The sequence below is a fragment of the Felis catus genome, chromosome A2 (assembly GCF_018350175.1).
Source record: "Felis catus isolate Fca126 chromosome A2, F.catus_Fca126_mat1.0, whole genome shotgun sequence".
Classification (NCBI taxonomy): Eukaryota; Metazoa; Chordata; class Mammalia; order Carnivora; family Felidae; genus Felis; species Felis catus.
This window is the reverse complement of record NC_058369.1, coordinates 117,004,684-117,025,665: the sequence shown is the minus strand read 5'-3', so window position 1 is coordinate 117,025,665 and position 20,982 is coordinate 117,004,684. Positions and strand designations below refer to the sequence as shown.

Sequence of the window (20,982 nt, the reverse complement as noted above, 5' to 3'; positions counted from 1 at the left end):
GTTTTATTTTTGTTTTTGTTTAGGGGTGAAGTTTTAAATTCTTTTTACTATGCTATTTGGACAGAACCTAAGTTTATCTGCAGGAGGTGGGGTGAGAAGGATTGTAGGACTTCCCCTTTTGCAAATCCCCTCCTCTCCTTTTCCTGATCTGTATGAGAAAATTGTCCAGGCAGCACTGAATGATATGGTTGGAATGGTGAGAGCGCTGTTTGTCTAAATACTGTCTTTGGAGTGGAAATGCTCAGGTTGAATGGGTCTCCAGGGAATGTGTTTATATGAATTCAAGTGGTGTAACATGATTCTTGGCATAAGAGTAGCTGTAACAACATTTATAATTGTATGGGACTTTTTTTTTAATTATATGGGACTTTTAAAGCCATTTTGGTTTGAGGCCTTACCTTGAGGCTGAAAGATTTTGACATCCATATGGAGAAAGGATTAAAAAATAACGGTCTGTCTTGGTACAGAGAGTAAATAATAAATTCATAAAAATAGAACAATCCAAAATGTTTGACTCGAAAGACTTTTTGTAACTTAATAAAGCAGCTAGTTTATTCCTGGGATTCAGGACAGTGTTTTGGCTTGAGTGACTGTATATTTGGACCTCATAGCTCCTTTGTTTGCCTACATGAAAACTGTAATTTTTGGGGAAGGTAGTAGAGCGGAATACAATGAAAGAGGAAGAATGGTCTTGAGTGGAAAAAAGCATCATGTGATTTAGTTGGGGCTGCTCTCCCCGGTGTTACCCAGACCCTTTCTCTGAGTGTGTTTCTAAAGCCTGTCCCAACGATGGAGGATGTGTTTCCGACTGTCTATCACTGTTGCCACGTTGATTAGCATGAAGATTATTTTCTTTGTGAACTGTTGTATCTAACAGTTTAGCAAGAGGTATCCTGGGCTACATGCAGCATCCTTCTAGTTCATGCCATTGAGCATGTAATGCAGTGCCAGATGGCGTTGACCGTCTATAAAATGGAGCCTCAGCTGTGACTTGGTGTGAAGTGATGTGGGGTTTTATCTTCATTCATTCATGCAGCATTTACTGAGGATCTGTTGTGCCAGGTCCTGAAATGGGAAGTGGATATAAATCTGCAGCTTCTGTGTAAAGCAAGCTTCTGGCCATGGCCACAAAGTACTTAATCAGTGATACCATCTGACTGTTTTTTAATTCACTAAATCCTTTTTCTGTTAATCTATTTGGCTGTCATACTGAGAATAATAACAGGTGCTCAGTTAATAAACTCCTATTTAAGGTGATGATTGAAAATTTGGTCGTAAATCAGCAGGCAGGCTATACTTCAATAAGGGGCAGTAAAACTCAAGCTCTGAGCAACCTTTCCTTCAGGGATGGGAAATTAGAACTTGCTGGTGTAATTCTCCCTGAAAAAAAAAAAAAAAAAAAACCCAAAACCCGGGGAAGAGTTGCCTGCTTTGGAGAGATACGGACTGATTCCCTGGCAAAACTGACAAATGGTTGGGTATTGGGAATCGAGCTGTCGATGGGTCACCAGAACAGTTAGATTGATGAAGCCTCACTACTCAAGTGAGTTAAGGTTTTCACCTTTTAGGGTGGTATTGCGTTTGAAAAAGTGCAGAGTTATTTTGGGTGAGATGGAGGAGGGGAAAGGGAATTTGTTGGGGGGATGTTTAGATCTGGGAACTCTGACGGTATTCTTAATGGTACTCTTATTTATAGATGTAGATGGTGGTTTGCAGATTGTTAGGGTGGGGGAATCCTGGAAATTACCTAAGCATAATCTCTTTAGGGTTGAATTAAGAATAGAATTAAGAACATAGAAGTAAGAATGTTGTAAAATTTTGTCTATAAATATATGTCTGCCTGGCATGAATTACATTGAACTAGGTGAAAAATTTTAACACCTAGTCGCTTGAGATGGCTCAGGGAGGCTTTCCTTAATTAGTAGAACGACACCAAAAATGTCACCCAATTGTATGTACTGTTTAAGGATGTTAAAAACAGGGGCACCTGGCTGGCTCAGTTGGTAGAACATGCGACTCTTGTTCTCAGGGTTGTGAGTTCAAGTCCCACTTTGGGCCTAGAACTTGCTTAAAACAAACAAACAAACAAACAAACACAGCAACAAAAACCAAAAAACAAAAACCACACACAAAGTGAAAAGATGTTAAAAATAATTTTTCAGACAGGGAATATTAGAGCTTATCTTCTGAGGTTTCTATCTGCTATAGTGCATCGTACTGACTGTCAAAGCAGTCACAAGATAGACCTAGATAAGCAGCTATATGGTTGCTGTCAGATCTGTCTATGGGCCTCAGTTTCCCTGCCCCTAAAATAAAAGGCGGACCTACTTATGTTTTAATTAGCTTCTTAAATTCTTTTCCTTAATTTTGTTTAGATTATTGATCCTAACCCAATCAAATACTAGCCTTATTCATAGAATTTTGTGTGTCATTTTGGTACCTGGGTAGTTCAAGTGCCTCTTGACTGTTGCATTCTAAAGCTACCCATGCCTGAGCTCTGTTTTCAAAGCATTCAAAGAATGGCTGGGAGGAGGCCCCTCCACATTCACTAATGTTCTTCCTTTTAGTTATTCGGAGATATAATCCAGTTAATAGTATCTCCAAGAATTGCTGCTATCAACAATATAAAAGCTCTCTACAGTCTCATTCATGCTTAACTAACATGACTCCCTTTTATGTTTTAAGAAAATGAAAACATTTGAGGTCTTGCGGGAAGTGTTTATTCATTCAAGCTGAAAGATGTACTGTGGGTGTTATGTCTGATTTCTGAGAGCTTTTGCAGCAGGTAGTGTCTAGAGTGTTTTGTCTCTGTTTACTTGTATTTGTTTAGACAGAAATTAATAAAGAGCTTTTCTTGCAAACCATGAGGATGATTAATACAGGTTTCTCCCCTGTGGTGTTTTTTGTCAGCCCTTACATGGGAGAAAAAAGTGAAAGAATATTGTTTCTTTAAGCTCAACTCTTACGTCTTTACCAGTGAACTAGGGAACTTGGGGGAAAAGAAAAAAAAAAAAACCAGAACATGTACAATAATAAGGTTTAGGTCATAAGCACTAATAATCTTCTGGCTTTTGTAATCAAATTTTTTTTCCTGCCTCCGGGAGTGTTTTTTGTTTTGGTGTCCACATTTTTAGCCATGGGCTGTATATATATAGTTAATATCACTTTGTGACGGTTTTGGTTTGCATTTACCTTTCATTTTTCTCTTCTTTTGACTGGAAGGGATATGAAATTAAATACAAATCCTCTGTGCACAATTGAAAAAATAATTATGGTTTACTTTTTACTTGATCAAGGAGTTGTTTTCCTTTAAAAGCATTTTTATTTTTAAGAAACTTGAAAAAAGATCACCTAAGGATCCACTTATGTTAGGGCATTAAAAAAGATTTTTGCATAAGATTATGAGTAATTTATTTGACAGTCAATTTCCACAATCCCAGATTTCTTCATTTTTCTCCTATCCACTCTCTATTCCCTGATGCCCCAGTTATCAGTTAATTGGTGTTAGGAAAGTCAGTCTCCCTCCCTCCTCCTCTTCCTTCCTAGAACTTTTAAGGTTTACTCTCTTAGCAACTTTTAAATATGCAATACAGTATTATGAACTGTAGTCACCATGCTGTATGTTACATCCCCAGGACTTGTTTATTTCATAACTGGAGGATTTTATCTTTTGATCACCTTTACTCATTTTGCCCACCCCCCAATCCCCACCTCTGACAACCACCGATCTGTTCTCTGTACCTATGAGTTCATTTTTTCTTCCTTCCTCCCTCCCTCCCTCCCTCCCTCCCTCCCTTCCTTCCTTCCTTCCTTCCTTCCTTCCTTCCTTCCTTCCTTCCTTCCTTCCTTCCTTCCTTCTTTTTAGATTTCACCTGTAAGTGAGATCATATAGTGTTTGTCTTTCTTTGTCTGACTTATTTCACTCAGGTCCATCTATGTTGTCATCACAAATGGCAAGATTTCCTTCTTTTATGGCTGAATGATATTCCATTGTATATAAATACCACAACTTTTTTTATCCATTCATCCAACAATGGACACTTGGGTTGTTTCCATATCTTGGCTATTGTAAATAATGCAGCAATCACCATGCAGGTAAAGATAGTGTTTTGAGGTTGTGTTTTCATTTTCTTCGGATAAATCCCAGAAGTGGAATTGCTGGATCATGTGGTAGTTCTATTTGTAATTTTTTGAGGAGCCTCCACACTACTATCCACAGTGGCACCAATTGACTTTCCCACCACCAGTGCACAAGGTTCCCTTTTTTCCATATCCTTGCTAGTATTTGTTTCTTGTCGTTTTGATGATAGCCATTCTTACAGGGATGAGGTGCTATCTCATAGTGGTTTTGATTTGCATTTCCCTGATGATTAGTGACATTGAGTATCTTTTCATGTACCTGTTGGCCATCTGGATGTTTTCTTTGGAAAAATGTCTATTCAGTTCCTCTGCCCATTTTTAATCAGATTGGTGTTTTTGCTGTTGAGTTGCATGAGTTCTTACTATATTTTGGATATTAACTCCTTGTGGGATATGTGATTTGCAAGTATCAGGAGAGTCTTTTTATGAGGGTGGGTGGTGGTGGTTGGTGGTTGATTTAAATGTTAAGTGAACAAATATTATTTGTATGGTTTTTATAGAATTTCATATAGATGCAATTTTGATCTATTAATTAAGATTTAAGGCTTAACCTTATATAAATATGAAACAGTTTTTTTAAACTCAGATTTGGTCTCTTGTGATTTTTGTAACTTGGTTTTCAGCTGTTGGGCATTGACTTTAAACAGTCCTTTGTGGTGATCTGAGTTCCATATTATATAACCACTTTAATTCTGAGCACACTTGTTCTGAATGGCCCTTTTTCTTTCCTTTTACTCTTATCTTTGGCCAAGAAGTTTTACATGTTTTATTGAACTTAATTGTCTCTGTTTTCACCTTTGAGAGCTCTGGTGAGAGTAAGGTTTTTTTTCTTGATTTACCTTCACTTCAACACCAATTATAAGGACTTAAATGAACGTGGTATAGGCATTTTGATTCTTGAGAAATCATCTTTCACCAGAATGTGTGTTTGTAGTCTTTGTGTTGGGGTGGGGTGAATATTTGTTCTGGGAGTCTTGGTTGCATAACTAAATACTTTCTGTGGTTAAGAAATGAAGCATGGTAAAACTATGTGTTTCCTTAGGAACTTTTTTGCTGGTGCTTTTGCAGAATAAATACTTTCAATGACTTGGCTTGGGAGCCTAATCATTTATAGCATTTCTGCGGGAAAAGTAAATTGCAAATGCTGAGCAGTTGATGTACAAACATACTTTTGAAACATAAAACTTCCTCTTTGTCCTACTTCAAAGGCCTGGTCCTATATTTACCAAAAAGTTTCATGATTAAGTTTCGGAATATCAGAGCTTATTGGTGTGATGACGGGTTACCAAGCTTCAGGAGAAAGTAAGAAGCAGTTTGCTCCTCTGGGTTGAAGAGGTCACCCTCATTATGATATAAAGAAGGAGATCCCTTAGAGTCTAAGAATGTGAGAGTTTGAAGGGATTTTAGTTCCATTTTCTCATTTTATAGGTAAAGAAACAGACCTAGAGATAACCGAAATGACCGCTGCCTTAGTTTTGATTTCCCCCAAAACACCGCCTAAGGAAGAAGTTGTGTGCATGGTAGTTTATTTGGGAGACAATCTCAAGAAGCAGTATTGAGGGAACAGGGGAAGGGGTAGGGTGGGAGGAAAAGCCAAAATTAGAATGTGTAGTGATGCTGATACTATAGGCAATTGGGGCTTGATCCTACCCCCTGATTCCTCCTTTGGAAAGGAAGGAGGCTAGTGCATTTACACAGCTCCCCTGCAGCCTCCTGGTTGAGGTTGTAATCTAGGCTATGAATGCCTTCATACTTCTGTCGTCAGACTTAGTTGGTGTTTAGCTTCAGAGTTGGCCCTGGAAAACAAAGGAGGTCCTTGTATTGCCTGTGGTGGGAGTTGTCAGCCTGTATCTACCCCACTTGGAATTCCCTACCATGGCTGTGGCCAAAATCAGAACTGGGCTGGGGGAATGTGACAAGGGGCATCAAGAGTATCTGTTGTCAACACCAACACCAAAAGTAGATTGGTTATGTAAAGTACATTTGAAGTACAGCTGACTATATCATTGAATCAAAGGCTGTTAATACTAAGATCCACCATTATGTGCCACTAAGAAAGAAAATGTACCACTAAAGAAGAAAAATATGCTGCCAAGTAAACTATGGTGGCCATTAAATGTGAGGCACACCTAATATCAGAGATATTAAAATGTAGGAAAAAGCATTTCCTAAAATTGGTGAAACACAGTATATAATGAATACTATGAAGCTATGCTTTGGTCTGTATGTATCATGGAAGGATACCCAGAATGTGTTGTTAAATGAAATCTGCAGTATACATTACATACAACAATATGTAAAACATGATTCCATTAATGTAAATAAATAGATCCGTAAATTCTAGGTGGATTCCCACCGAGCTGCTAACATTAATTCTTCCCGGTGTGGTGAGATTGCCTAATGATATTTCACAGTGAGAATGTATATGGTGCCAAGAAATTGACAAGGAAGAAATGGAGCCCCAGAGAAATCATGACTGTGGTGTCTTTCGGTAACTCAATGGCAGATCATGACAGTCACGTCTAAAACTTTCTCCTGAATATTGTTCAGTTAATTACTGCTCTGTTGACTAAGTGGCGATACCGCCACTAATCATATGCTGAATCCTTTGCTGAATCATATGCAACCGTATACTCTCCATACACATCTTAGAAAAGCTGTTTTCCAGAGAGTTCCCCCCATGCCCTCCCAACTAAGATGCTTTATTCAGAGTTTCCTAGCCATCTTTTTCTCTATTTTTAATACATTTTTGGAAGGATAGTGAAGTTAATTTGTAACACATTTATCGGAATTCAATTTTGCTTTTATTTTATAAATCCTATATTATGGAGTTATGGAGCTCTTGCTCAGAAAGGCCCTTGAGAGTCTTTGAGTCCAATCTCCCTGTGGTGTTTCACTCCTCTTTACACACCTTGACTTGACCATTGTCAGCAATCTTTGCTTTAGACAGCTCTAAGCCTCTCTAGAACTCAGTAGTCCAGCCTCTGTCATCCAGATTGTCTTCTTTGTTTCAGTTATTTAAAAGTATGAATGGGGCAAGAATAATGAACACTAAGACTTTGAACACAGGTGAAAGAGCAGACCTTTTTTGGGTGGCTGCTAGATGCTGTGGGATAGAAAGAATTCAGATAGTTCTTATCCTTACAAAACTAATCACAAAGATGGAGTCTCTTCTCTGTCTCTCTCTCACTGCCTCTGCTCCCACCTGCTTCTGTAGCTCATCAATTCCAAGTACATGATGAGAAGTGAAGGGAGCAGAGAAGAGGAGGGAGAAATCATTGCTACTTGGAGGGGGTAAGGTGGGCCTGGAGCCTGTCCTTAAGAAGTCCTTAAGAGCAGGACTTCCGTGCTCTTGTGGCCTTTTGTTGCTTAGGAGTACCAAAGTTTGAAAGCTGTTCTGTGACTCTCTTGTTAGCAAATCAATTGGGTAAGCTTAACTCATTTAACAAAAGAAGACATTTGGACTGAGCAAAGTAACATAATATTTCCCTCATAATGACTCATATCTAGAATGTAGTATTTTACCTAGCCACATTTTAAAAATAATTGAAACTTATCCCTTAAGAACTGTGGCAGTTTTTAAAAAGTGGCCAGGATTCTCCTGACATTGATAGGTGGGGCCTGTGTACCTTTCTTCTTAAATATGAGTTGGCTTGTGGCTGCTTCAACCAATAGAATATGGCAGAAATGACACTATTTGACTTACAATACTAGGTCATAAAAGGCCATCAAACTTCTGCCTACTTCTATTGGGATATTAGTTCTGGGGAAGCTAAGTGTGGTATAGAAATAGGACTACTCTGAGGTTTCCATGCTGGAAAAGCCATGTGAAGGAGCTCCCAGCCAACAGCCAGCATTAGTTCCCAGCCTTGTGAGGGAGCCATCTTGACATCCACCCAATTGGGCCTTCAGATGACATCTGCCCCATCTAGCTTCTGAGACCCTGAACTAGAACTGTCCAGCCAAGCCTTTCCTAAGTTCTTGACCCTTCTGAATTATGAGCCATATAAAATAGTTGTTCAAAGTTGCTAATGTAAATAGCAATAGTAATTGGAACAAGTACAAAGAAATAAAATTTTTCAAATCATCAGTGTCTTGCAACTCTCTAAAATGTATTATCTGCACTTTTGAACAGAGTGCAGACATAATTTGAACCTCTTATGAACCATGAACATCTGATATCTTACACTGTGACTAACGTAGTTATGTCCTTGAGCTATACAATGAGTTGCAAAGAAAGTCTAGACAGCTAAGCTTTTCAAAGTCTTGTACCTACTACTAGTTTTTTCTTTTCCCTAGCTGTCAGTAATCATGTCACTATAACACATATAAAAGTATGCCACTTTTAACACAAACTTTACATTTGGAATCATCGTGTTCAAATGCAGGTACTACATATCATGAGAGATATTTTTTTTAATTTTTTTTAACGTTTATTTTTGAGACAGAGAGAGACAGAGCATGAATGGGGGAGGGACAGAGAGAGGGAGACAGAATCTGAAACAGGCTCTAGGCTCTGAGCTGTCAGCACAGAGCCCGACGCGGGGCTTGAACTCACGGACTGCGAGATCACGACCTGAGCCAAAGTCGGACGCTTAACCGACTGAGCCACCCAGGCGCCCCTCATGAGAGATATTTTTAAAAATAATTAGTGAGTGCTTACTTTGTGTCAAGCATTGTTCTAGGTGCTCCATGAGATGCTAAGCTTGGAGAGGGCAGTGACTTTGCCAGGGGTGTATTCCCCATTCCTAGAGTAACACCTGATGCTCACTAAGCGTTTGTTGAGTGAGTAGATACAGGACACTATGTCAGGTGGTCAGAACATGTCCTCACAACAGATTCTCTCCTTAGGGGAGTGGCAGGGATGGAGAAGAGACAGGAAACTGTTGTGGGAAATGAGTGAATGAAATGGAGATGCTCAGCCTGGAAAAAGAAGACTTGCTTGAAGGGAGGAAAGCTTGTCATGTGGAAGAGAAATGGTGCTTGATTTGAAATAAAGTAGATTTTCTTTTGTCTCTTTATTATCAAATAGTGCCTTCAGTGGAATTTATCAAGTAACTTGGTGGTGGCTGTTTTGGCTTATGGATGTTGCTTGCTCAAATATAAGAAATAAACTAACCATGGAATACTTCAGGGAAAAAAATTAGGTGTTGACTCACTGGGCTAGAGTTATTGCTGGTTATTTGTGGTTTCTAAAGTATTTTTGATGACAGTGTAGATGTAGGTTGCTCATTAATTTATATGTCACTGTTAAATAAGAATGGCCTCACAGAGGAGTTACGTACCTTGCCCAGATGAGAAAAATACAAATACCATTTTGTGGTACAAACCTTTGGATAAAATAGAGCCTACAGAAGAGTCCTTGGCATTCCTTGTCTTTTAGGAGGGAGAGAGGGGTCAGGTTTATTGAGGCTTTTAATTCTTTTTTTTATATTAAAAAGATGTTTATTTATTTTGAGAGAGAGAGCATGCAAAAGAATGCCTGTGTGCAAGTGGGTGAGGGGCAGAGAGTGAAGGAGAGAGAGAATCCCAATCTCATGAATCCTGAGATCATGACCTGAGCCAAAATCAAGACTCAGATGCTCAACTGACTGAGCCAACCAGGTGCCTTGAGATTTTTGATTCTTTTTTTAAATTTTTTTTTAACGTTTTTTTTTTTTTAATTTATTTTTGAGACAGAGAGAGACAGAGCATGAACAGGGGAGGGGCAGAGAGAGAGGGAGACACAGAATCGGAAACAGGCTCCAAGCTCTGAGCCATCAGCCCAGAGCCTGACGCGGGGCTCGAACTCACGGACCGCGAGATCGTGACCTGAGCTGAAGTCGGACGCTCAACCGACTGAGCCACCCAGGCGCCCCAAGATTTTTGATTCTTAAAGACATTTTTAACACATGAAATTTCTTCTTCTTAGCATCACCATTGTAATCTAAGTAACTGAGTCAGGTAAGTTTAATGCAAATAAGAAAATAAGAGCTCTTGCTCAAAGTTTCATCATAAGTGTAAGTAAGATGTTACAGCCACATTTGTAACCAGAAAGTGGTATTTTAGAATATAAAGAATGTGATCACCCCATTATCCCTCCAAGTCAAATAGCTTTTTAATCTTTGGTTTCTCCCCAATAAAATTATTTTATTTATTTATTTATTTATTTATTTATTTATTTATTTATTTATTTATAACGTTTATTCATTTTTGAGACAGAGAGAGACAGAGCATGAATGGGGGAAGGTCAGAGAGAGAGGGAGACACAGAATCGGAAACAGGCTCCAGGCTCTGGGCTGTCAGCACAGAGCCCGCAGCGGGGCTTTAACTCACGGACCGCGAGATCATGACCTGAGCCGAAGTCGGACGCCCAATCGACTGAGCCACCCAAGCGCCCCAAAATTATTTTCTTGAATTATTCTTGACTTCAGATTGACAAACTTTAATTTTTTCTTTTTTTTTTTTTTTTGCATTTTAAAGGAAATTATTGACTACTTATAGTTTCGTATTCGTGTGGGGAAGACTGGTTGAGTAAAGGATTCTTAATTTGACTGTTATTGCCTCTTCTAGTTTGTGCTTAACCTGAAACACAAGGTAAGCATCAGACACGGATTACCCCAGAGTACAATGATGAGTGTCAAGGAAGATTCAGAATGGACCAGCCAAAGTCATATCTGTTTATAATACTGACTCTGGTTAGTGACATTTTCAGTAGTTCATCCCAATTTAGTTGTGTCGTAGTGAGGATACAGTCAGCATCAGGGAACATGAAAGCTCTTCTTAGAGTCACATTTCCATTTTATTAAATTCTACTTGCCTGGTTTCTTTCAAAATTGAATCTGTTTCTTAGCATGGCTCTAATATTAGATGGGTTTCCTTGGAGATATGCATAGATATAGATTTATGGTGTTAACCCTGATCTTCTTTAATGGCCTTCTTAGAAAAAAAAGTATGTTCTTATTTAGGTCATTAAAATGTCTAGAAAAGCAAATATAGAAGCTATGAAGATGAGATTTGAGGTGCTACATTTCTCATTGTGAGTTTGGTATTTTGTTGTAGGGGTGATTTTGAAGGTGGAGATATGGATGGGGGGAAGTAATTTTTAGGTGTCACTACAGATAGGTCTTCCAAAAGGAGCAGATAATGTGGATCCATGTATCTGGCAAATCCCAAGCCCCATCCCAGCAACTTATGCAATTCATAGGACTGTTGAAAGAGAGTGAGCATTTCCTATTTATTGATATGAGAAAAAGGATTCTCCTTTCTCAGTTGTAAGCTTTGAAGACTTTAGGGAAATATAGAGAATATAGAGAAATATAGGTTTTGGTTTTGGTTTTAATATTGGGCTATGTTTCCTCCAATCTATGTCAAATACAGGTGTGCCTTTATGTCGAAACCTAATCTGTGGAAATGCAAACTGACATCACACATAAATAATGAGACAAATTGACATAAACACTTTTATTTACATCCCTGGGTATGCATGTGCCCATTTTTTTCTGGCTCGTTATTGTTTATTTCCTGTTTAAGCTTTATGCTGATGAACTTGCTGATTACTAAATACCAGGAAGCTGGGTCCTAGAAAGTTGTAAATGGGCGTGTCCTCATGCTCAATAATCTTTGGTGGAAAGGGGCCAGTTGACAAGCTGGAGTCCTTTTTTGTGATTTTTGTTTTGGAATGAAATGACTGAATGAATGAACAGACTGACTTATTTCCTCTCTGTTCCTTGAACTTGTAGGAGTAACAAGCAGATATGTAAAGCTGCCTCTGTGACATAAGCATTCTTGCGTGGCTCACTGTGTCATGACTTGCTATGATCTGAACCAGAGTACTGTGGAATGAGTCAGATTCTTGGGTGTGAATATTGCCATACAGCACTGTGCCTAGTGCAATTATGAAAGTGGCATAAATCGGTTAAATCCTAAAACCCTGCACTGCCACAGTCAGGATACATATTAGTGATATATAGCGCTTAAAATAACTAATAAATTGAGGAAATTTGTAAGTTATGGGGGAGCCCTCTGAGCATCCATCTGAGCTGGAAATTTCTTGTGGTCCCTGAATCCGAGTTCTCTTCTGAGCCACAGAGGATGGCCTTTCCAGGCAGGCATTGCCATAACAGCCTGCTGACTTTGCAGAAGGGACAATAGCAATGGTCACCTCCTTAAGCTCAGCATTGCACAGTTAGTTATAGCTCGGTCTCTTCCCACAATTGTGAATCTGGATAGCAACAGGTTTTGATTTTGTTTTATTTTGTTTTGTTTTGTTTTGTTTTATAGCTCATTTGATGGCCAAGTCTGGCCTGAAGCTATTTATGTGTGGTCTTTGTTCGAGTTAATAGGAGCGTTTACATATTTTGCTATAAAAATATTAATGTGTTGGACCATGAGATGCCACTCCAGGTCCTGCTGGAGCTGTTCTTATATGGCATACGTGCCATATTACCTTTCTAAAATTAAAAACAAAACCAATTCTGTATATTTCTGGCCTCAAAGATTTCAGCAAAGGGACTGAAGACTTGCACCCAACAGGAAGAAGAAGAATGGCCACGATCCTAGAAGCACAGAAACATTTATATTTCGCATTTGTCCTAATTTCCCATTTCGGGACTTTGAATTTTCTCTCGCTGAGTAAATGAGACCTGCTACCAGGACGTTCCTATTCCAATGACCAGCAGCATGGCATATGTGGATTGTCATGCGGCAGAGTAGAGGCCTGTGAAGGATCTAAATCCAGGGAACAAAGCAGCAAGGTGTCTGGATAGGAGCTGGACGGTCATGAGTTTAGTCACCCACGGCTTCTAGTGAACTTAATGCTGTGTCAGGAGGGGCGGCTCTTCTCTTTATTTTGATCTCTGCACTCATTATTATCGTGGTATATGAGAACGTCTATACTTACCCGGACTATTTAATAAATTTGGCATGGAGTATTCCATACTCTGCAAGTTCTGTTCTTTTCAGGTAATCCATTATTTTCTTTCTAAAGTTTCATAAAATAAATTCCTGAGATTTTTAAGGTAAGGTTACTTGAGTCAGGTGGACTCAACATTCATTTATGGTTGTGGCCAAAGTATGTGAAGCAGATAAGCAGCAGACCTGCAGAGCAAAGCTTCTTCCTTCCTGTTGTGTTCTATGTGACATAGAGAAGTGTGAGCAATACACAGCTTGTGTCCTTAGGGAGATCAGTGTGGATATAAATAACTAGGAAGCCGGTCCAGCTTGCTTCGCATTTAGGGTAAGTGGACTAAAGTGTGAGAGATAAGATTGGAAAGGGAGGTTGGTTGGGTCAGAACTGGGGAGGGCCTCAAATACCACCTGTACATAGATAGACTTTATTCTGTGTATCATTTGTTTGCAAGATTTGCACACAGAAGAATTCTATGAAATGATGTACTCATGCTTCAAGTAACTAAATCCATTACGTTACATTAGGTATCTCTTCTATTAGATGGTAATGCGGACAAGAGGGAGTTGGTGAAAAAGAGAGAAACTTAAAATGGAGGAAAAGTATCTGTTACATCTATTATTTTTTTTCTTCTTGCAGTTTGAGAAAAGATTGCCTCATTTGATTTCCATGGTGGGAGCACGTGGAACCCTCTCAGGGAATGTAGTGGCTGTAAGAGCTCAACCTTGAAAGTCAGCGCCCTGGGCCATGATGAGTCACTGCAGATATTTGCAGGGAGGAGAGATGTGATCACAGAGCTACTCTAAGAGGACTGGTTTGGTTTGAGCGAGGAGCGCCCAGCGGTTGGCAAGCTAGGCAGGTGCTTATTATAGTCATCTAGGCAAGGATCAGTAATTTGTACCTGAGCCTGTCAGGTGGCAGTGGGAAAAGAAAAAAGGGAAATGCTGGAAGCAGAAACTTTAAGAAACATCTTAAATGCAGTTTTCCCACTTCATTCCTCAAGGGCATTTTAAATTGGTAGGAAGGAAGACCCAATTAGGAGGACTTATCTGGTAATAGACTGGGTTTTCTAGGATTTACCTAGGGTTCATGGTCACATTTTGTATACATCTGTAAAAAGCTATCTGCCTGAAACCGTTGCCTAGGCTAGAAGAGTTCTCCTTCTTAAAAGAATCTTTGGATTTCGTAAGTGTCCAGAAACGAGAAGAAACATGAGAAGAATTGTTTGGGGCGGGTATCAGCTCTCAGTTTGTAACTGTCTCCTGATTTTCTTTGGGCTCCTGGCCTGGGCTGCACTGTTTTGGGGACTAATCTGATGTCCTCATTCACTGTGCCCCATCTCCTTGGTGTCAGTGACCTTCCTCTCCACACCACCTCGACAACCCAGTCAGTGGCCTAGGACTCTTGCTTCTGAGCTACCTTTCCCTCCATCAGAGCCTCTACCTTTCCTGTCTGCGTTCTCCCACTAAACCTGTTCTTCAGACTGTCTGTGTATTTATTCCCTTGATCCCCACCCTGTTTTCTGTGTTTGGCCTTTACTTTCCCCACTCCTTCACTTTTTCCCTGGTGTACCTGGACGGCATAGTCAATAGTTTTGATTATCTGTCACTGGCAGATCACTGTCACTCTGTCAACAGCAGTTTCTTCACGATTGGCCTTCTATAGAAGTACTCCCTTCTCTTTCCATCTCTGAATTGAAACCACAGACTCTTCTAACTCTGAACTCACTCTATAACTGGCCGCTGGCTTCCTTACTCCAGTGTTTGATTTTAAGGTTAACAGAAGTTAAGAGATTACTTGGAAATCTTTTTGCTGGTCCAAAGTTGCATCCCTTCCCATTTTCTGTAGCAGCTGTTCTAAACCTTTATTATTTTCTTTAAGGATGTAACTTTTGGGGTGCCTGGGTGGGTCAGTCAGTTAAGGGGCCCACTTCAGCTCAGGTCATGATGTCACTGTTCCTGGGTTTGAGCCCTGCCTCAGGCCCCACGTAGGGCTCTGCACTCACAGAGCCTGCTTGGGATTCTCTCTCTCTCTTTCTGTCTCTGTCCTTCCCCCACTTGCACGCATTCTATCTCTCTCTCAAAATAAATAGACTTAAAAAAAAAAAAAGATGTAACTTTCTTCCACCTTGTTCTCAGCATTTGAACTTACCCTCATTTTATCTAGAAATAGGTCACTAAGGAGCAATTTTCCCAACTTTATATGCAGCCCCCAGAGTTATTGATACTTCCCCCCCTCAGTGACAGAACTGTGTTATTCCATTCTAAATCCCATGTCCCAGGGCCTCCCAATGACATCTTGCCCGTCTATAAGTTTGATACTGTTGACTATTCCATCATTTGGAATGATTTTGGCCTAAATTACAGAAAACCCAAACACAAGAGGCATAAATTAGAGGCTACATAAAAGAAATCTAGAAGTAGGGCAGTTTCAGATTAGCTTATTGTAATGGTTTGACAGCATCATTAGGATCCCATTTCTTTAGTCTTTCCTCCTTGCCATTCATAGCATGGTAGATGTATTTCCTCTTCAAACTGGCCCTGGGCTCCCATTGACCAGGATTGTATCACGTACCCTTGCCTAAGCCAGTCAATGGAAGGGGAATGGGACTCATGAACTGCGAGATCATGATCTGAGCCAAAGTCGGAGGCTTAATCGACTGAGCCACCCAGGCGCCCATCCCATGACTTTATTCTTGCTGGTGGTATAGAACTTGGCTTATTGAATTGCAATTTTGACCTTGTTAAGAGCAGGATATTTGTCTTCTGCATTTTGAGGTCCGTGGAACCCTTTTGTATAAGTTAGCCCATGGTCTGTGATCATTGAAGTTTGTATCTAAAGAATGTAGTGGTTTTGTTTTGTGTTTGTAAATTGTGAGAGGAAAAGTTAGCCCTAAATACAGTCTGTATTTAGTGTGTCAGGTTCCTTTGAAAAATCACGACATATTCTAACACACTGAGCTTCAGGAGGAAGGCCTTTTCAAGTTCATCTTTTACTAGAACTGATAGCCTGAGGCCCATTCATTGTAAAGTTGACTGACATTGCATTTTAGAGGAGTGATAAAAAGGATTGTATTGGAGGTATAAAAGTTAACTTTTCAACCAGGAGAAACCTAAGAATGAATTAGGTGGTGATAAAAAAAAAAAAAGATTCCCTCCTTGAAAATATATGCATTTGGGGGGGAGTCTTTCCCGCTGTTTTATTAAAGTAATTCTTATACATTACAAAATAAATATTCAGAAACATAAAATATAATTTTTAGAAGATAATTAAATTTTAGCGTTTTGGGATTTCTTTTTCTGGGTACATAGAGACATATAATTATACGAAAACGGGATCCTCTCATAAAGACTGTTTTATAACTTGTTTTAACCTAATCTGAAATATTTGTCCATGTCAATCGATAAAGCTTTATTATCATTCTTAAAAAAAATTTTTTTAATGTTTATTTTTGAGAGTGACAGAGAAAGCATGAGCAGGGGAAGGGGTAGAGAGAGAGGGAGACATAGAATCTGAAGCAGGCTCCAGGCTCTGAGCTGTCAGCACAGAGCCCGATGCAGGACTTGAACCCACAAACTGTTGAGATCGTGACCTGAGCCGAAGTCAGGCGCTTAACCAACTGAGCCACCCAGGCACCCCATCATCATTCTTTTTAAATTCAGGCAACTTACATTCAAAAACACATAAATGTTAAGCATCACCCATATCACCAGATGGTGTTAACCATCACCCAGATTAAGACATGTTAACACTTAGTTGTACTTCAAAATGCTCTCTGTTTTAGTTCCTTTGTGGTGATGGAACAATTCTGTAGGTTAATTGTGATGGGTACATGAATATACACGTGATAAAATTTTATAGAAAACCGTGTACATGCGTACAAAATAAGTGCATGTAAAAACTGATGAGATCAGAGTAGTCTCTAGTCTAGCTAATTGTGTTGTACCAATGTTAACTTCCTGATTTTGACTAGTTATACATAACTAGTCCCATTGATGGGAGCTGGGTGAAGGGTACACTGAACACTGCATTGTTTTGGCAACTTCTTGTGATCCTATAATAATTTTTTTTTTAAGTTAAAGAAATCTTCCTCATTCTTGTTTTACTATTTTAATGGGTGTCTTACAGGTTACTGTATGGATATACAGTAGTTTATATAACCAATTCTCCATTCATTTTCTGGAGGTTTTATTCGTACAAATAACTTTTGATGAGCGAACTTGTACGTATTTTTCGAAAGGGATCTTATCTCAAAAAAGAAAAAGCTACTACTATGTTCTTAAAAATCACTTTTCAATGACTACAGTTTTCAAGATCATGCATTATATAAAGTGAGTCAGCCCTGTGCGGTGGGGACGATTAACTCTCAGGAAGAAGGCATTTCAGCAAAATTGTAACTTCTGTTTTTTCCATCTGTCCAAAGCCCAAGGATATTGAACTCTGCACCAAGGAATAGAAGATATAAATGAAAGTGCATCCTGTCTAAAACATAGGTCATTACATTGCTTCTCAAGGGTGAAATTTTTCTAGAAGATTCACTCAAAGGTGAGCTGCATGGCAAACTCAGTTTTATAGTCTTTAAAGGATAAAACCGTCTGAGTAGTTATACTAAGTTTTTCTGGTGGTGTTCATCCTGATTTTTTAAAAAGTAAGCTCTACCCACCCTATCGTGAAGCTTGAACTCATGACCCCAAGATCAAGAGTGGCATACTGTACCAACTGAGCCAACCAGGCACCTCTGTTCATCCTGATTTTTAATCTGATTTTAAGAAGACCAGCCTGGACACAGGTTTCTGGAAAACATAATGTACTTCTTACTCCTCAGTGCTTAGGGGGAACAAAGATAGATATATTTTTTGGCAAAGTACCTGTTAAATGAGGGTTGTTTTCCATTTTGGCTCAGCAGGTACCTTATACTCTAATATTTGCTGTAGGTATTTTTTTCTTGTTGTTGTCTTTTGACAGTTGTTTTCATTTTACTTCTATTACTGGGCAATTTTGTCTTTGATCTCAGGAACTCAGTCATTTGTCATTAAAGCTTCTAACTCAGACACAGGAGAGGAATATAATGAAAAGATTATTGCTTCTGACATGTCCAACAAAGAAGACTTCTACTTGTCCATGAGATCAGTGTTGAGCATGCTGTGGTTATCTGTTAGCATTTGAATAAAAATGTGTTGAGGTCATGGATGTTGGTGTTTTAACAACCTACCTCCCGTAGGAGGCAGGCAGAAAAACTCATTGAAGTGGTGAGATTTACCTTTTCACATGTAAAAAACTGCTCTCACATGACCTTTTTCCTCCATCACTTCCAGACTCTTTACTTTTGACTCCAGCTGAGAAAATTGACTTTCTCTCAGAGTCCCATTTTAGAGCAATTACACATATGGCCTGCTTTTTCTCATCCGCTTCATCACATTCTGTCTCTTCCTTCTTTTAAACTTTGCTTTTCTCGTCTTATCCATGCTGCTATTTCTAGATTAAACCACTGTAATGCCAATGCATTTTAGTGTTTATTCTTTTACCCTTTCCATTTGTGCTGTATGTAACTCTTATATGTTATCTTTGCATAGGTATGTTTGACTCTCTTTGGCTGAAGTACCAAGTTCGGATAGCAAAAGCAGATAGTGATTAATTTTGTGAATTACCCATCTGTGTGCTTGTCTAATAGCTAATTATGTAAACATTGACTTCAGATCAGAACTGGAAGCATATGCAAATACTTGCCTCAACTGGAATTTAAGATAGATTAATTATCAAAAAGCCAATTTTCTTTCTTTCTTTTTTCTTTCTTTCTTTCTTTTTTTTTTCTTTTTTCTTTTTTTCTTTTCTTTTCTTTTTTTTTTTTTTTTTTTTGCATAGCATGCTTAAACTTTTGCTCAACTGTTAGTTTTCTTTGGGAACAGAAGTATAATCAGAAATATCATTAATGACCTAAGTGTTCTGTATTGGGACATTATTCAAGTTTGGTTTTTAGACTGGCCTATGATTGTTGGTATCTTTATAATATTCTGAGTAGTTTTGTTCTCCTTTACATCTTCTGTTTCTTTTCAACTATTCATAAACATAAGATAAATTTTGAGACTAAATCAGAGAGCCTTTGAGAGAGAAGACATGCTAAAGGCTTTTGTTTGCATGGTTGCTTTTGACCTTTATGAGTCTATTGCTTTTAGAATCTAGGACAGCATTGGGGCACCTGGGTGGCTCAGTTGGTTAAGCATCTGACTTCAGCTCAGGTCATGATCTCGCGGTTTGTGAATTCAAGCCCTGCGTTGGACTCTGTGCTGAAAGCGTGGAGCCTGGAGCCTGCTTCGGATTCTGTGTCTCCCTCTCTCTCTGCCCTTCTCATGCTCTCTCTCTCTCTCTTTCTCTCTCAAAACAAACAAAGCTGTTAAACTCTAGGACGGCATTAATAAATTGTCAAGGTGAATTACCTCACATTTGATTTCCTTTTTGGGATTTTGCAGGTGGTACTAATGATCTTTCCCTCCTTGAACATGTGTAATGAATGTCCTCTTTGTTCTCTGTTGTAACCTTGAGCCATGAACCCCCCTCTCAGCTGGGCCCCAGTTCTGCAGGCATCTGCCTGCTTGGCCTGTTATTACTCCATGAATCATTGCTGGCCTTATTAAACTATTTTGGGCAGCAGCCTTTCCATTCTCCTCCTGTGAACCGTGAAGACTGGAGTGGCTGCAGCAGTGTAGGCCCAGTGTGGAATTTGAATGTGAAGGAAAGACGTTTCACTGGCTTGTGACATAGCATTTTACCCTATAGAACAGTTGGGTGTCTGCCCTCTGAGGCCACCTTGTGTCTTGAAAGGTTTCTTTTGTTTTAAAAAGTCATCCCAGAAAGTTCATTTTTGAATGTCTGGCATTTAAAATGCTTGGATATGAGGCAGTTTAGTCTTCCCACTGCCCTGCAATGTTCTCCAGCATAACCATGCTCCTGGTTTGTGTTGGTGGCCATCAAAGACAGCACAAAACAGTGGATAAGAAGGCGGCCTCCAGTCAGACAGACCTATATCCAGATCCCAAAGATGATGAGCAAATGACATCACTTCTTTCAGGTGAGAACAGGAAATGTGTGGCCAGCCTCTCAGGGTGGTAAAAGGATTCAGATAAGACATGTAAGAAGTAGGTAACGCGAAAACTTAGCCGCTGGTTAGAACTAATCAGTAGAGAATGTCCTCTGGCCTTTGTTAAGGAGACGTTACAATTCATGTAGTCTGTGTTTCATTTTAAAAGTCAATCACTGAGACCCAGAGTTTGTGCTTGCCTGATGACACATAGCTGTACTTAGAGCAAGGATGAGAATTCATATTTTCTAACTCCTAGTTCAGTGTCTTTCACATAACTTTCTCATGTGTTGCTAGCTCAGAGCCACATCTGAACTATTCTTAGCCTTGTCAATGGAGGTATTTGTTGTTCATCAGAAAATACTTTTTTCATATGTAGTTTCATACTTCCCTTTGCTTCCTTACCATCTAAAAAAAAAGATGGAGAATGTATTAGTTGCCTATTGCTGCTGTAACAGAACTACATTGTTTAGTTTCGTGGCTTCCAACAATACACATTTGTTCCCTTACAGTTCTGGAGGTCAGAAGTCTAAAATCAGTTTGTCAGCAGGGCTGTGTTCTTCTGGAGGCTTTTGTGGAAAATTTACTTCTTTGCTTTCTCCAACTTTTACAGACTACCTGCGTTCTTTGGCTCGTGGCCACACATCAATCACATCTCATTTTCCATCCTCACATCTCAATACATTGCTGTCTACTAACTGATCTCTTGCCTTTCTCTTGTAAGGACCCTGTGCTTGCATGGGCCCTGCATGGATAATCCTGAATAATCTCCCCGTCTCCAGGGCCTTACTTTAATCACATCTCTAAAGTCCATTTTGCCATATAAAGTAACATTCACTGGTCCCAGAGATTAGACTGTGGATATATTTGGGGGGTTGTT

General features: G+C 39.3%; 1 protein-coding gene across 6 annotated transcripts in view; it reads left to right on the top strand.

The window, feature by feature from the left end:
- OSBPL3 (oxysterol binding protein like 3) overlaps nucleotides 1-20,982 on the top strand; it is a 177,712-nt gene that overhangs the window by 28,438 nt on the left and 128,292 nt on the right. The window contains exon 2 of one of the 6 annotated variants that reach the window (XM_019825609.3): nucleotides 17,451-17,572. The exons of the other annotated variants lie outside the window; for them this stretch is intronic. The gene's annotated coding sequence lies outside the window, so the exon portion shown is untranslated. The remainder of the gene's footprint in view (nucleotides 1-17,450; nucleotides 17,573-20,982) is intronic. 6 annotated transcript variants of the gene reach the window in all.